Below are 17,784 nucleotides of genomic sequence, written 5' to 3'. Positions count from 1 at the left end.
CTCCATGGAGCTGGAGCTCAGGATGGAGATGGAGACCTGAGAGTCACCAGACTATAGTTGGTGATTGAAATCACGGGAGTGGGTGATGTCTCCCCAGAAGCATGTGTGTTGTGAGAAATGAAGTGGCCTAGGAGATACCCTATACCATAAATGTGCCTTGATCAGAGAAAGATGGTCTTGTGTCCTAACCCAGGTGTCCAAAGAAGCAAAGCCCAAAGTAAAGCTACATGCTAACCTTTTACTGGGGGGAGAGGATGCCATAGCGGGATGGTAAGAATAAGAGAAAATAAGAGTGAAGTAGGAAAATCAGGAAAGCAAACACACAGCGGTGCATTATGTTGTTAGCTTCATAGGAGACACAGCGGAGGGCTTTGTCATGGGACACATCTCCTGAGAGATCCTGTGGACCTACTTCCCTGGCTGTCAATCTGTAAGGCTGCAAAAGAGTCCCTCAGTCCTTCTGGGGACTTCTTGGGGAAGCCAGAGCGTCCATGGGGTTAGTCCAGTCAAGCCTCAGTGCTGGAGCTTCCAGTCCCTGTAGTAATGGACGTGATGGAGGCTTTTCCGCACCTCGGTCAGTACCCCTGGGAGAGGCTGGACAGAGGATGGTGTTCGGACGTGAAGCAATGGCATTAGCAGATGGAATTTTGTAAATGATAGAATAGGGTGAGTCTAAATGGATTTCCTTCAGGGAGGAATCAGAGCAAGTAACTGATGTCCTGGACAGTTTGGGATGGGACTGGGCCAGGCATGTTCTTTGGAGGAGCCAGAGAAGGAGTAGCAGGAGAAGTGGGTAAAGCAAGCAATGTCAAAGCCAGCAAGAAAGGCCATATTACTGGAGGGGTCATCAGTGTCAGATATTTTGTCCACACAAATACAGTGAACATTGAAGTGGGGATATGCAGATTCCCTGTGCTTCCAGTTGTGTACTTTGGTTTTCCTGTGGGAACCATGCCTCCCTTACCCTTGGCTCACTTGGTTTGGGTTGAGTGAACCCCACCGTCTGGTTTCCAGGGTCAGTACGTGGCCTAGGTGCAAACAATCAGCATGTGATCTCCCTGAGCACAGGGATGGCCTGTGAGCCAACCAGGCCAATGGGACTCCATGCCAGGAATTTCACTGGAACAACCAGAAGCCTGGGATTTTTACAGTTTGTGAGCAATAAATGCCCTTTTATTTTTCTGAAGTCAGTTTGAATTGTTTTCTGTCAATTGTTTTGGTAACCAAAAGACACCTGATTAGTACAGAAGCGGAAGAGGATCCATTAGGTTTAATGGATTTGATGACAAAGATTATTGGTAACTTCAGTGAGGATGGTTTCAGTGGAGCGGCGCTGGCAGAAGTCGGGACCTTCTTTCTGCCTCTTCATCCTCTTTCCTCAACCGTTGAAACACAGTTTCATCTATTCGAGAAAGGATGGAGAAAGTCAAGCTAAATGTTTAGAGAACCCGTGGCAGAAAGCAGAAATGACACCACAAACAATCTTGGGGTTTAGAGCCATGCTGCTCTGGACCTCCTGGAGGGAACAGATGTGCTGCCTCACGTATCTTTTGTAGGATCTTAATTAAACCTTTCAAATTGTTTTAAAAATCCAGAGAGGGCTTCCCTGGTGGTGCAGTGGTTGAGAGTCCGCCTGCCGATGCAGGGGACACAGGTTCGTGCCCTGGTCCGGGAAGATCCCACATGCCATGGAGCGGCTGGGCCCGTGAGCCATGGCCGCTGAGCCTGCGCATCCGGAGCCTGTGCTCCGCAACGGGAGAGGCCACAACAGTGAGAGGTCCGTGTATCGCAAAAAAAAAAAAAAAAATCCAGAGAACGCCAAAAGATGTGTATTTTCTAATACACCTTCATTTGAATTAATTCTGATTTCCCACCAGTACCTGCAAAAAGAAAAACATCGTTTTTGAAAGGAAAAGAGAATACATTTGCAAGATTATTCCCCCTTGGGAAAAGTGGATTTTTTTCCAGAATAACGCTGATACATGTTATTTTTCTTCAAGTTATAATTTAATTTTTATTCACATTTTATATTCATATTTGCATGATAAAAAAGGTGCCACATCTTCTTTAAAATGCCTTTTTATGGTTTGAATTGCTAAAGAGAGACACCCAAGGAATTAAAGAGGAATAACAATTTTCACGTCTCGTATTGGAACAATTTGCATAACTGTCTAGTATTCACCTCATTAAGCGTCATTGGCAGAGGATTGTTGCCCTTGTGGAAGGTTTGGGAGGAATATTACTTGGCAAATTTCATGGCAGCTCAGTAATGTCATTCAGTACTTTATATGGAATTATCTCCATATAGAACTTTTGGCCTTCGATGTTAAACTAACAGTCTAAACTGTCTCTTAAGAGAAGCTGGAATTTAGACTAGTACCATATGATATCACTTACGTGTGAAATCTAAATTAGGACACAAAGGAACCTATTTATGAAACAGAAACAGATTCACAAACATAGAGAACAGACTTGTGGTTGCCAAAGGGGAAGGGGGGTGGGGGAGGGATGAAGTAGGAGTTTGGGTTTAGCAGATGCAAATTATTATATATAGAATAGATGGACAACAAGGTCCTACTGTATAGCACAGGGAACTATATTCAATATCTGGTGATAAACCATAGTGGAAAAGAATATAAAAAAAGAATGTGTATACATATATATATATATATGTGTGTATATGTATGTATAACTGAGTCACTTTGCTATACATCAGTAATTAACACAACATTGTAAATCAACTATACTTCAATTTAAAGAAAAAAGAATTTAGACTGGTCAGTTAACACCACCTAAAGGCTCTCCTCCTACTAGCTCTCCTGCAGCTTCGGTGAAGCACTGCCAGACAGATGGACTGAACCATTTGTTCTCAGAAGAAATATAACCTTTTTCAGAAGAATAGGAAAAGCTTCTCATTCTCAGAATATTAGGATTAAAAAGAAAGCATGAAAAATATCTAGCCTCCTTTTCAGTCAGACAATTAACAAAAATGTTTCTGAGGAGAGTTTTAAGAAGGCAGATTATTTGGGATAAACCAGTTTTAAATAGTCTACTATATGCTGATTCTCTGGTTGTTGGTTAGAATGCTCCTGGTGTAATGGTATGGGTAGGTGGGAGCTACAACTACCATTTTTGAGACAATAATTTCTGCCAGAGCTTTTCTAAGCACTCTACCTTCCATTATCCAAACAACCCTCTGAGGTAGATACACTCATTGCTCCTCTTTTACAGGGAAGGAAACAACCACAGATAAATTGCTCATGGTCTGCCACTAGTAAGTGTCAGAGCCAGGCCAAAACTTGGGTCTGATATGCAAACCATGCTCTGAACTACTACCCATTTATAAAAAGAGACTGAAAGAACAGAACTCAGGAAAGCAGGAATGTGATATTCTTCACTTTGGCACACTGAACCAAATTCCCTATTGTCATTATGAATTTATGTCCAGAGCAATAGTCCCACCTTGGTTTATCCAGGATTGTTACGAATTTTCTTCTGGGTTAGATCCTGTATTAGTTAGCTTAGGCTGCCTTAACAAGATACCATAGACTGGGTGGCTTAAACAACAGAAATTTGTTTTCTCACAGTTCTGGAGGCTAAAAAGTCCACAATCAGGGTGTCAGCATGGTCAGGTTCTGATGAGTGCCTCTTCCTGGCTTTTAGACAGTCACCTTCTTGGTGTATCCTTAGATAACAGAGAGAGAGAGAGAGAGAGAGAGAGAGAGAGAGAGAGAGAGTGCAAGATCTCTGACATCTATTCTTATAAGGGCACTAATTCCATCATGAGGGCCCCATCCCATGACCTCATTTAAACATAATTATTTCCCAAAAGCCCCATCTCCAAATACTATCACATTAAGGTTTAAGCCATTAATCTGTGAATTTTAGGATGGGACACAATTCAGTCCATAGCAGGTACTGATCCAGGTATTGGGGTTTAAAAGTTGAAAAGACCTAGATTTCACTTCAATGAAATAAAATTTTAAGGGGATACATAAGGAAGTTATTACAAAAATTACAGGGCCCAAAATAAAGAACTATACAAGGTGTCCTGAAAGCACCAAGGAAGATGCAATTAATTTTGTCTGGGTCTATGGGGCAGGATGAAATTAGAGCAGGTTTTACAGAGGAAGAGACTTGGCACTGAATCTGGAAGTGTAAGTGGTTGGCCAGTAGCACACGGGGCCCCACCAGCCCTACTGTTCCACTGGGGCAGGATGGAGTTTGATCTGTTGTTTGTATGATCAAGACATACACTTAGTTCAGTATTCTTTTACAAGAAAAGAACATGATTATGTTATTAGTTGGGAACATATACAAACCTAATCACCACAGAGAAGCTCAAAATTGACAAGCCCTTCCTATGGATTCAGTGGTTGTATCATTGTTTTAATCCCTCACTCATAATCATGAACAGACAGCCTAAGGATGACAGATACCTAAAGAAAGCCTTTAAAGTGAAGGATAGTGACCAAAACAAAGCAGAAATAAAATTAACTTCTAGAAGCATAGACTGTGCAAAAAAACAAAAACAAAACAAAGTTAAACACAGTGGAGAAAAAACCACTATCTTAATATTCTAAATGAAATGAGAAAAGATTTTGCAACACCAGAACAAGAACAAGGTGCTTAAAAAATGCAGAAAACAAAGCTGAGTTCTTGGAAATCAAAAACACTATAGCAGAAATAAAGAACCCAGTAAGAGTCAATAAAATTTCTTTTCCATATATTTTCATTCCAAATATTGGGTATGGGAAGTTAGGAACACTGAAACAATCGCTATCTTGGAAAGATTGTGTTGGAAATAAAATAAGCCCCCTTTCCTTTGAATCTGCAAGTAAAATTAAACAAAAGTCACCTTCTCTGGCCAAGCCCCATAGCTCTGTCTGCCCAAGGGACCAGAGGGATGGCTCCAGGCGGAGGGTCTCGGAGCAGCTGGCAGCCAAGAGCCGACCTGACAGAGGCTGCTTCCTGTGAGCAGTGGCCTTGCCGCCGTGCAAAGCAGCAGCACCCATCCAGAGCTGGTTTTGAACCATGGCTACGATTGATTCTCCATTACACTCCCTGTTTTCCAATTTAAAAATCTGATTCAGCAACTTGTTCTGATCTCAGCCTTGAAAATCAGGACATAGATTTTTGAGCCTGAGAATACTTTTATGGCTTGCAGAATTTCAGCAGCTCTTCTTTCGTATATCAAGAAACATTTAGCCAGCTGAAGACACAAAGTAAGTAAGGGTCATAAAATTATAAAATCCTATGTTTGAGGTTCTTCTGTGACTCAGGGCAACCAGCCTCATAAATTAGAACCTCACTATGTAAATGACATTTATATTTAAATATTATCCTTCCCCAAAGAATGTTATTTCAGGCTATGAATTTGTGAATTGGCATAAGAGTGTTTTTCAGGTTACTCTAAAATGTCTAGCCCAGCCACTCCCCAAATTAAATATAGTTCTCATTCTTCCTAACAGCTCTTTTTTAAACATAGCCCTTATCAATTTTTTCTTATTTTAAAGAGAAGCTTGAAATAGAGTTCTGTATTTCTGAGGTTGCCTCCAGCTAGGACTGTTCAGGGCAGATAAAGAAACTTACAAGTAAGGAAAGACAATGGAAGCGGCTAGTAAATGAACATATTAGCAAATAATTGACAATTTTATTAAAAATCCGTTTGTGGAAATGAATCCTTTTTTTTTAAAGGAGGGGTATACTTTTTGTTTTCTAAACTCAAGCATTAGAAAGGTCAGTTTCCAGTATATGAAGCTATATTGCAGTTTATTGTGTTTATAACTTTCATGTTTCAGCTATTTTTTTCAGGCTAGAAACAGTACCTAAAATATTTCAACTCTCACACTGTTTTAAAGGTCTGCCTACATATGGAATTCTATCTTTCAAAATAGCTATCTAAGCATGTCTGAAATTTGCTATTATTTATCAACGGCTCAGAACAGTTTTGTAAATATTTCAAAGGTGTGCAATGAAACCTCTTAAGATGTCAGAATCCATTTTAGAAACTGAAATAATGTAGTATAGCATGTATTCAATAATATTCACTTTAATAGACTGGTTGGTCAATACTCTACATTTAATTATATTCATTTGGATCCATTTTACGTATGCATTATAAAAGAAGCAAAGCACATCTGTGTGCCCACAGTTAATTCTCAGTAACAGGAAACTGGGACTCCCACAAATAAGCAAGTAATCCTCCTTTTATCCTTTTTTTTTTTTTTTTTTTTTTTTTTTTGCGGTATGCGGGCCTCTCACTGCTGTGGCCTCTCCCGTTGTGGAGCACAGGCTCCGGACACGCAGACTCAGCGGCCATGGCTCACGGGCCCAGCTGCTCCGCAGCATGTGGGATCTTCCCGGATCGGGGCACGAACCCGCGTCCCCTGCATCGGCAGGCGGACTCTCAACCACTGCGCCACCAGGGAAGCCCTCCTTTTATCCTCTTTTACATTCAAAGCCCATCCCCTAATTGTTCATTTCTCCTAAGGGTAGAAAGCTGAAAGAAGTAAAAGAAGAAACCTTCATGGTTTACATGTTGCATTACCAACCCGTTCGTATCGTGGAGGCGGGATCTGTACGCTGCTCATCATTCTGTCCACAGTACCTAAAATGTAAAACAGTTACCTGCTCGCAATGAGTTCTCAGCAAATACTTGTTGAATGAATGAATGGTACCCACTGTTGGTGCCTTCTCTGAAATATACCATGGAGATGGTACAGTAGAAGCAGCCCTGCAGGAGGACACACAAGTGCTGCCATCTATTCTATCTTCCACCCCTTCTGGCCTGACCTTGGCCAAGTCTGTGTCTCAGAATTTGAGGTTCCTCATTTGAGGACCTGGGATAAAACTATTGACCCCTTGCCTCAGCAGTCATTAAGTGGAACAAATGGAGAAAACTGTGTAAACATTCAAATAACCAAAAGGACAAAAGAAAACAGAATGACAGAAGAGAACGCAGATCTCTTGGTTTATCTCAGCCGTCCATGTGCCTTTCTGTTTATCGTCAGCTTTTCATTCTTTGCATTAATGAAGGTCAGCCCAGGCATGAAGAATCCCAAGCACTTGTGTTTGGCTTTGGAATTAAATCTGAATGTGTTCTGTGTAGCATTCCAAGAGTATATTCTCACAAAATTGTGATGTAACTGCAAAGATACAGTTCTCTGGAGCTGGCTTGGGGGTACATTTGTGACAGCCTCTCAATCTTCCCCTGCGTTAAAGGATTCTTTTTTTTTTTTTTTTTGCGCTATGCGGGCCTCTCACTGTTGTGGCCTCTCCCGCTGCGGAGCACAGGCTCCGGACGCACAGGCTCAGCGGCCATGGCTCACAGGCCCAGCTGCTCCACAGCATGTGGGATCTTCCCGGACTGGGGCACAAACCCATGTCCCCTGCATCGGCAGGTGGACTCTTAACCACTGCGCCACCAGGGAAGCCCTAAAGGATTCTTATTAGATGCCCAGACCAGTGACATCATGAGGCGAGCATCATACACAAGACATACCATCCTCTGGCAAAAACTTAATTTGGTCTTGAGGATGTAGTGCAAGATTCTTCAGTAAACTTTGGAAACAGTCGTTTCGTTTATTTGTTTGCTTTATCTGGAAAGAAATTAATTGAGTATATCACTGGAGAACCGAGGCAGTAGATGCTCAGAGTTCTAATTTGTCACTGCTTGGCATATTATATGTGGATGAGGCTTACCCATTCAGATAATTTGATGGTTCACTTGTGAATAAATGGATATATCATCCCATGAAGCTGTCGAGTCATATATTAAGTCTTTAAAATAAGTACAGTATTCATAGCTTCCCTCCCATTCGGTGATTTTTCATTGATGAAACATGGGTTTTTGAAGTAGTGCTGAAATCATTTGTTTTCTAGCCTGTGCATTTGTTGATTTGGTTAGTAATTTTCTCCTCCTTCTACAGCAATTGGCTGGTAAACTATTCCCTGGAAGTTCAGGAAGTGAAGTATTACCTACTCATTTCTCTCCCTTTTTCCTCCAGGCTACACTGTAATTCTAACCTGTCCTACTTTGTGGTGGATATGTTTTTAAGTGCCAGAATGTTCTGCATATTTACACTGAAGTGTGTATCTGGAATGCAGAGGTTATTCAAGACTCATAACATGGAGCAGTGTTGGGGAGGAAGGAGTGATAAAAAGTGAGAGGACCAGCCTACCTGAGAGGAATGTTCCTGAACCCCTCCCCGACACGGAATTCATCCTTTTTCACCCTCCAAGTGTCCATTCCGTCAGAAACCATTCATATGTCCATGGGATCACTTTGACACTGGGCTTGACTATGTCAAGGTCATGACATTAAATTAGTACCATAGTAACACAGGGACACGCATTCCACGCCATCTCCTGGTCCCTGCTGAGCCTGCTTCTGAGATGACTTCCTCGGGTTTGGCTCTCCTTTCCCCATGACTGTCAGTGACCTGCTCTGAAGGGCTCACCTTCACGTGCCTCCTGCTCTACCAGTGGAGATGAAGTTAGATCTGAGCTCAGGTCCTGCCTCTGGCACCTGCCAGCTGTGTGTTAGGCTGATTGTGTGTACCTCACGATGTTTCGTAAGGATGAATCTGGATGTTACGTGGGAAATACCTGAGGGCCTTGCATGTAAAACTCTCCATTTTAAATTGATTAATGTGACTCATGGGTGCATTGCACCTCTGCTTTTGCTATTGTCATGATGAGAAAGCGTTTCTGAGACTGAGGTTTTCCAGCACGCTCTGCTGTGCTGGATGGAGATGGGGCGCTGCTTCTTTTTGGTCCTGTAACCTATTTAGTGATGCTGCTTTCTGGCCCAAGGGTGAGGATAGATTTGGCCCTGCAGTGGGCTGCATGCTCTCTGGCTGGCCGAGCACCTCAGGGGGGGGTCCGCCTTCTTAGCTGAACTGGAGCCACTCCATGGTTTGGAGGCAAGAAGATTTCCTGATTGAGCACAGAAGCAGGAATCATGAGACTGAGCTTTATGCAGGGTCCCAGTGCTAATTTGGTAACTAACCTTGAACAAACCACTTTCCTTCTTTTCTTTCTATTGAAACAAAATAATTGACCTTATGGCCACACCTCACAAAGATGTAGTGAAGATTCACATAGGCTATCTGGAGCAGATTCAGAAGGAAACACCACAGAACACACCATTAATTTTATAATCTATAATTAAGTATATGGATAGTGAGGTGTCCACATGCAAATTGTACATTATGCATTTAAAAACTAAACCTTGTTTCTTTCCTTTCTTAGAAAAGTAAAGAACCTAATTATGCTTGGCCTTACATTAGTAGAGATGATGACCTGGAAAACTTTATTGGAAGGCATTATGGAAGCTTTAATGTATCCGGCGAATGTGACATCAAAACTGCTAGTGAAATGATTAAAGGCATCACATAGTCCAGGACTAGAGGCAAAATGATCAACTATACTTTATTCACAAAAGAAAGGAATCTATCAAAGGTGGTTAGAGATGAAAAGTTCAGAGTCTTAACCCAATTCTGGATGTGAGCACGCGTAGTAAATAGTCACTCAGATGCTCTGGAGACCCGTCCCTCGAGGGCTTTCTCCACGCCCTCCAGTGTCCGCATCCTGCAGCCAAAGGTAGAAGAGGGGAGACCGGTAGACAGCGCTGCCGGGTCAGCTGGCCCGGGTTGGGCTGTGCACGGGGCTCCTCTGGGCAGCTGGGGACTTCCCTCTCCCCACCTGGCTTTGCCAAAGGAACACCCTCACTGAACACTTTGGAACAGCCTGGCCGACGGGCACAAAGTACTTCTGGCACCTTCTAGTACATTTCCAGATACTCAGCAGAGGCAACATAAGAAAATTAGAGCTCTGAAGTTTAGGATTGTAGCAGAAACACACTTTCATTATTCAGTTCGTTGACAGCAGACTGGAAGCACGGGCACCCTTCCTCCAGGTCGGTTAGCTTTCCTCCCTGGGTCAGCAGGCTTGTGCTGTGATCTGGACCTTCCACGGTTTTCTCTCCTCCACCCTTGCCCAGTCAGGCTCGGCAATCCTGAGCCCTTATGACCGTTGAGGACAGTGGTGCCCTTTTCTGTCTGAGCCGCAGGCCACCATTTGGTTTCCGTCTGAAGCTGCTCTTCTCATGGCCCCTGGGCCTCCAAGTTGACAGTTTGCAGTGTTAACACACTGGGTTCATAAGAACAAATAAATCAGTGCCTTTGATTTTCTCTTGTGATCTGCTGCTCACCAGCCTCCACTTCCCTGGGTGGGACCACGGAGGTGGGGCAGGTGCAAATCTAGCAGCCCCTCGGTTTATTTCAGTCGAGATCAGTGCTCTTGGCTAAATGTCCGCTGATGCAGCTTCACCCTTAGGAGGCCTGTTTCTCCCCCAGGTGGTTGCTGACTGAAGGGGAAGCCCCTCATCCTCTTGATGTCCAGATGGCGGTTTGGGGGAGGGAGGCTGGCCTGGTGCGAGGTGCTGGCTGGTCCCCTGCACCGGCCCCTTGATCCTGGCTGTCCTCCGGCTGGTCTCTGCTGAGATCGGTGCATCCGCCTTAACCGTGGTGTCCCGCCTGTGTTTCTGCTCAGGCCCGGCTGCTGTAACTTCCTGTGTGCTCACTCATCCAGGCCCCGCTCCTGGGGAGCCCGGCATCGCCACTGCTAAGCAGGCCCCTCTCCAGCTCTGACTAGTACAATTCACCTGCCAAAGTCATTTGTGTGAATCCTGAGGGGCCCATCCATCAGCCCTTGGATCCAGGGTCGCTTAGCTGGTGCCAGAATGAGCCCATCTGAGGCTCCCAGCTCTCCAACTGCCCCTTACCCCACAAGAAACTGTAATTTCTGGTGCTTTCTGTGCTACACAGGAGCCCAGGCTGGCTGAGGAGCATTAATCCAGCCCCCTCCCTGCCCGCATGCTCTGAGCTGCTGTTTCTACAAATTGCAGCCTTTGTTCCTCCGTCTTTCCAGACAATCCAAAACAGGGGTGGACAAAAGTATCTCAGTTCCGATTTCCTGTCAACATTCTCATCATGTCTGTAACCCCCTCCCAGCCTGAGATGATGTACAGCCTCTTCCTCAGTTTCTTTCGAACGTGTGCTTCTCTTGGGCATCCCAGTCATTGCCAGTCCAGCTGCAACTGACTCCACAATTCTACTGTGGTTTTTTTCCCCTCTTGTTTGGAAGGTATTTTTGTTTTATTGCTTTTCTCACAGGAGTCATCCTTTCCCTTTAACCGTCAGATGGACCTGATATACACTGATCCTTAGACTCTTTTGAATCATTCATACAACAAATTCGTATGGAGTTACGCTTTGTCCTTTGTGCTGGGAATAAAAAGGTTAATAAAAAGTTCCGCCCTTGTAACATTTACAGTCTGGTGAATGGCCCAAAGTTGTTTTTATTTCACTTTTTATGAAATATTTAATAGATTGGTTGGTGCATTCATGCAAAATTCTTTGGACACCTACTACAGGCAAAGCACTTTGGGAGACATTGTATGAATGTGCTCAGCAGATTCAGTGATGAATAAATACCGTCCTCTGCGAGGACTGATAATCAAGTATGGGAAATAAACATAGACAAGTCTGTATCTACCACAAGATGTAAGCTAGTACTGGGATGGCTGTACAGGATAACTTCTATGGGGAAGTAGATGAAAGAGCAATTCATTATGACTTGAAATCATCCAGAAGGCTTTGCCAAGAATATAGAATTTTTGATGAATCCTTGAAATAACTTGCAAGGCCAAGATATGAGTGTGTTATATTTCAGACTTGAAAAATAGAATAGGAGATGTGAAGGCATAAAAGAGCATGAGAAGGTACAAGAAAGAGCATGCATGGCAGGTAATTCCGTGTGGTTCAAGCAGAGGGTGATTTGATGGATGGGAAAAGAGATGAAGTTGAAACTGTCAGATTTGCAGGCTCCAAATGTCACATGGAGTTCAGGCTTTCTTTAAAGGGCAGTTTTGGGGGGAAGGAGAGTGGCAGATCTGGCCCGTGATTTTGGAAAAAAAAAAAAAGAGTAAGGAGTAGTTTGAAGCCACAGAGAGGCTTCTTGGCTGTCGCAGAAATTTGGGCAGTAAATTCTGAGGGGCTGAGATGCAGAGGTAGGTTTAGAAGTGAAAATGCGGATCAGACACAAGAGACCTTGGTAAAGGTTCAACCTACAGTAGGGATGGGATATGTTAGTAAAGAGCCGAAGGAAGGGTCAAGGGCATCCAAGAGTCTCTTAACCAGAGCGGCTGGGAGGGAGATGGTGCTGGGGCAGGGCGACATTATGCGACCTACGACTACCTCCAAATACCCCGCTTTATTATGTCACATACTCCTGACGATTCTAAGACGACCCCCCGGTAAAGGAAAGGGGCAGGATGTTCCCCTAGAGCAACAATCCCAAAACCCGGGCTTCCACATCTTAACCTTAACCAGTGCTTTCTACATGATATTATCTTCCTGTTCTTTTCCAATAAACTCACAAAACAGCCTCAGTGAACCCAGTTGAACATTAATAGAAAGGGGGAAAAAAGGCTCTGTGGACAAACCCAGTCAACCAGGTAAAACAGTGTTGGACACCCAAATGGCCAGTCCTCCTTGAGTGTTTGCTAGATGAATGAATTGAAAGTATGGAGCTGCATACATGGCCTTAAAGACTGTGGCAGAGGGTAGAAAAATTAGGATTTTGTGAGGATATCTGTCCTCTGATGGTATTTTCACTATTTCTTTCCATACATCTGGGCCCTACACCTGAGCCCGTATATTCGGCCTCCTCTACTGCTGCATGTTCCACGCTCTCTGAAAAGCCAACTCCTCCATCCTCTATCCCCTCTATCTCCTCTATCCCATCCTGTCTGTCCTAACCCCTCTGTCCTAGCCTATCTATCCTATCCCCTCTATCCTAGCCTATCTGTCCTATCCCCTCTGTCCTAGCCTATCTGTCCTATCCCCTCTGTCCTAGCCTATCTGTCCTATCCCATCTATCCTATCCTATCTATCCTATCCCCTCTGTCCTATCCTATCTATCCTATCCCCTCTGTCCTAGCCTATCTATCCTATCCCCTCTGTCCTAGCCTATCTATCCTATCCCCTCTGTCCTAGCCTATCTGTCCTATCCCCTCTATCCTAGCCTATCTGTCCTATCCCCTCTATCCTAGCCTATCTGTCCTATCCCGTCTATCCTATCCCCTCTATCCTAGCCTATCTGTCCTATCCCCTCTATCCTAGCCTATCTGTCCTATCCCGTCTATCCTATCCCCTCTATCCTAGCCTATCTATCCTATCCCCTCTGTCCTAGCCTATCTATCCCATCCCCTCTGTCCTAGCCTATCTATCCTATCCCCTCTGTCCTAACCTATCTATCCTATCCCCTCTATCCTAGCCTATCTATCCTATCCCCTCTGTCTTAGCCTATCTATCCTATCCCCTCTGTCCTAGCCTATCTGTCCTATCCCCTCTGTCTTAGCCTATCTATCCTATCCCCTCTGTCCTAGTCTATCTGTCCTATCCCCTCTGTCTTAGCCTATCTATCCTATCCTATCTATCCTATCCCCTCTATCCTATCCTATCTATCCTATCCCCTCTGTCCTAGCCTATCTATCCTATCCCCTCTATCCTATCCTATCTATCCTATCCCCTCTGTCCTATCCTATCTATCCTATCACCTCTGTCCTAGCCTATCTATCCTATCCCCTCTATCCTAGCCTATCTGTCCTATCCCCTCTGTCCTAGCCTATCTATCTTATCCCCTCTGTCTTAGCCTATCTATCCTATCCCCTCTATCCTAGCCTATCTGTCCTATCCCCTCTGTCCTAGCCTATCTATCCTATACCCTCTGTCCTAGCCTATCTATCCTATCCCCTCTATCCTATCCTATCTATCCTATCCCATCTATCCTAGCCTATCTACACTATCTGTCCTGTCCCCTCTGTCCTAGCCTATCTATCCTATCCCCTCTCTCCTAGCCTATCTGTCCTATCCCCTCTGTCCTGGCCTATCTATCCTATCCCCTCTGTCCTATCCTATCTATCCTATCCCCTCTGTCCTAGCCTATCTATCCTATCCCCTCTGTCCTAGCCTATCTATCCTATCCCCTCTGTCCTAGCCTATCTATCCTATCCCCTCTATCCTAGGAGAAGCATTTACTCCTAAGATTGTCACTTCTCACTTCAGATGACTCAACTTTTCCTCTCTCTTAGACCATTTTGATTAGCCTGCCAAAAAAGGCTGTAATAGGTTCCATTTAAAAAAAAATCTTCCCTATCCCTTCCCCTTTGGGGTCCAGCTAGAGCCCATTTCTTCAGTCCTTATTTAAAAAATGAGTGTTTACAGTCACCATGATAACTTCTTTACTTTCCATTCTCTCCTGAACCCTCTCAAATCAAACCTTCTATCTCCCTCTCTCTGAAACTGCTCTTGTCAAGGTCAGCACAGCCTGCTTTGTGGGAGGAGAGGACGATAATCAATGATCTGTTCTCATTTTCTTTTATCTCTTAACAACTTTTCATTTAGTTGATCACTCCTTCATCTTGACCCATTTTTCTAACTGAGTTTCCGTGAAGTGCTAGGCTCCTCATATTACTCTACCCTCCCAGCCAGTCCATCTCAGTCTCCAGTAATGGATCATTTCTCCTTTTCTTATATTTGAAGTCATGATCCCTCAGCTGGAGTTCTCCAGAGCACAAAGCCCTGATGGCCAAAGGCATTCATTGTTGTAACCTCTCCTTTATACACCTACAATGGATTAGTTAGGTGCCATCCTTGGAATGGAGAAAATAGCCACTGAAATGATTTTCTGTGTTCCATGGTTTATATGAGGAACTCCAGTTAAGAAAGGATGCTCTAAACACCAGTGTGCCCTGAAGTTCAGTCCTGGGCCCTTTTCTCGTCTCTGACTACCTTTACTACTTAGATGATCTCATGCTGATGATACCCAAGATCTCTAAACCTCAACTCTCCTTTTAATTCTAGAAACTTGAAATCACCACTTGAACTACTACTAAGATCTTGCGACTCTAAATATGATCTTAAGACTGGCACTAGGGACACCTAGAAACTTGTTAGAAATACAGGTTCTCAGGCTCTGCCCCAGAACTATTCAGTCAAAAGTCTGCCTTTTAACAAGACGCCCAGGTCCACATGTACATGTCAGTTTGAGAAGCACTAGAGTAAAACATTTGAAGCCTAACATGCCCTAAAAATAGACCCTTTATTTTCCTCTTGCTCCTCTTCAGATGTGCTCAGAGATTTCCTTCTATGAGTCTGAAGTTCTTTTAGGGCTTACCACTTATTTAGTTATTATTTTCTCTACCACCAAGTTAAAAAAATAAAAAAGGACATACCAAATTGTGACTCTCACCCAAAAGAGGATTTACCATAGAGGAAATGAAGCTTAAGTTTCAGGGCCCCTCACTGCCCAGGCCCCTTCCAAGGTGCCAGGAGGGGTCCTAGCAACGTGTTCACGTGATGTTTTAGTAAAGTTTGCCAAAATCATTTATTCAAATGGTTTAAGAACACTGTCTCTTTTCACTTCTAATTCTGTCATGCTTCTGGGTGGCAGGATGGCTTTGAAATGGACATGGGCATCTTGGTCATTTGGCTACAATGAAAGTAAGCTGAGAATACCTTTGGTCTTAGTTGAATGGGGTATATATATATATATATATATATATATATATATATATATATATTTTGCAGTATGTGGGCCTCTCACTGTTGTGGCCTCCCCCGTTGCGGAGCACAGGCTCCGGACGCACAGGCCCAGCGGCCATGGCTCATGGGCCCAGCCGCTCCGTGGCATGTGGGATCTTCCCAGACCGGGGCACGAACCCATTTCCCCTGCATCGGCAGGCGGACTCTCAACCACTGTGCCACCAGGGAAGCCCGAATAGGGTATATTTTTGAGTTTCATAGATCATTCTTTTTGTAGCCTTCCTGGCTCAGTTATGACTCTCTGACCAGCTGTTTCATAGTGATCCAACCATACGTACCATCAAGGGTTCCTCCAAGAAGCTCAGCTCACTCCTGCCCCAGAGTTTTACCCTGGCTGTCCCTTCTGCCCCACATCGTCTCTGTCAGTTGTGCACGATCTAGATCTCTCCTTTGACACCTTCTTCTCTATTAGAAGATGACTTTGACCACCCTGTCTAAAATCCAAGTCTACACACACACACACACACACTATCATGCTGGCATCCTCTATCCTCTTGGCACTATTCATCTTTCTTCACAACACTTACATCTATCGCAGATTGTATCTGTGTTTTCTTGGTGACTAAACCACAAGAAGGCCTGGAGTTTGCTTTGAATCCCCTATGCCTAGGGCTGTGCCTAGCCAGAGTCTGCACTCAGCAAGTACTTGTTGAATCAATGGAGGGATATCATTAAAGACTTTTTTAAACTTCTGGTATCGCCCACTGATAAAATCATATCATACTGATAAAATAAAATCCACAGTGGAATTATTCACAGAAAGTAAGTTATTTTTTGAAACTTAGAATTTAGATATTAATTGTAAGAAGAAAACTCAAGACCAGAGCTGAAATCCTCTCACTTTCTGTATGTCATTTCCATTATACTATGTGCACAGTCTTCCTGAATGATATGGTAGGTGAAATTATGTTTATTCAAGATTCCATACATCAGTTTAACAATCTGCAGTAAGACTTCTGGTATGAAAATGACTAAGTCAACACCAGACAACACTGACTATTGATATACTTAAGCAATTTACATAAAAATAAATCTGTGTAAAGGAAGGTGAGGGCAAAAGAGATTGTGAGAATACACTTTTTAAATTTTTTATATATCTGTATTTCTTGGTTTTTAAAATGTTTGCTATAGGTTGAATGTCTGTGCCCATGCAAAATTCATATGTTGAAGCCTAAACCCCTAATGTGATATTATTAGGAGCTGGGGCCTTTGGGATGTAATGAGGTCATGAGGGTGGAGCCCTCATGAACAGGATTAGTGTCCTTATAAAAAGAGGCATACAAGAGAGATGATCTCTCTCTGCTCTTGGCCACATAAAAGTACCAGGAGAAGATAGCTTTCTGCAGATCAGCTCGAGTGCCCTCACCAGGCACTGAATCTCCTGGCAGCTTGATCTTGGACTTCCAAGCCTCCAGAACTGTGGGAAATAAATGTTTGTTGTTTAAAACACCCAGTCTATAGTATTCTGTTATAACAGTCCAAACTAAGACAGTGTTTGTGTAATTTTTACTTGGTTTACAGAAAATCTATAAATGCTCTCCTTTAATAGAACAGTTACTATAACTAATTGTTTTCACTCCCCTTGCCTACAAATTTAGGACTGTGCCCCTTGATAGTAAGTCATAAAAATGAAAATAGGTGAAGAGTCAATAGGTGACACTTATTCTTTAACTTCGATCACTGGAACTTAAACCTTTATCTAATTCTAGACTAACCATTTTCTATTCTATGGTAATCAAGAAGGTCTATCTTTCTAAATTCCTTTCAAGAAAGCACTTGCTGTTTATCTGCAAGGAGTTCTGTAAGCTGATAGTCTCCTGCAAGATTTGCTTCATCTTTAAAGCCAAGGTCTCACTCACTCCAGGGAGTGAGTGAGCATGACTGGGACATTAACATTGGCCATTTCTGCCCAGTGCAGAACTCCAATGGTCAAGTCTTGCTTTTGAGCTCCCTGTTCCATTGGCCAAGACTTTATGAGATCTGCATTTCAGTCTGAAGTCTTCCCCTGCTCAGTCCTGCCCTTACCTCTTTTATCTTCACAGACATGAACCCCTAATAAACCTCTTGCACTCCTAACTTTATCTCAGGATCTGCTCCCAAGAGGACCAAA

The 17,784-nt window shown here is 43.5% G+C and overlaps 1 protein-coding gene across 1 annotated transcript in view; it reads left to right on the top strand.

The window, feature by feature from the left end:
• Window positions 1-17,784, top strand: part of NKAIN3 (sodium/potassium transporting ATPase interacting 3) — a gene marked incomplete at both ends in the record, with an annotated part of 522,360 nt that overhangs the window by 321,394 nt on the left and 183,182 nt on the right. The window lies entirely within an intron of this gene.

The sequence above is a fragment of the Mesoplodon mirus genome (assembly GCF_964341445.2).
Source record: "Mesoplodon mirus genome assembly, chromosome: 16".
Lineage (NCBI taxonomy): Eukaryota > Metazoa > Chordata > Mammalia > Artiodactyla > Ziphiidae > Mesoplodon > Mesoplodon mirus.
This window is presented reverse-complemented; position numbering and strand designations above follow the sequence as displayed.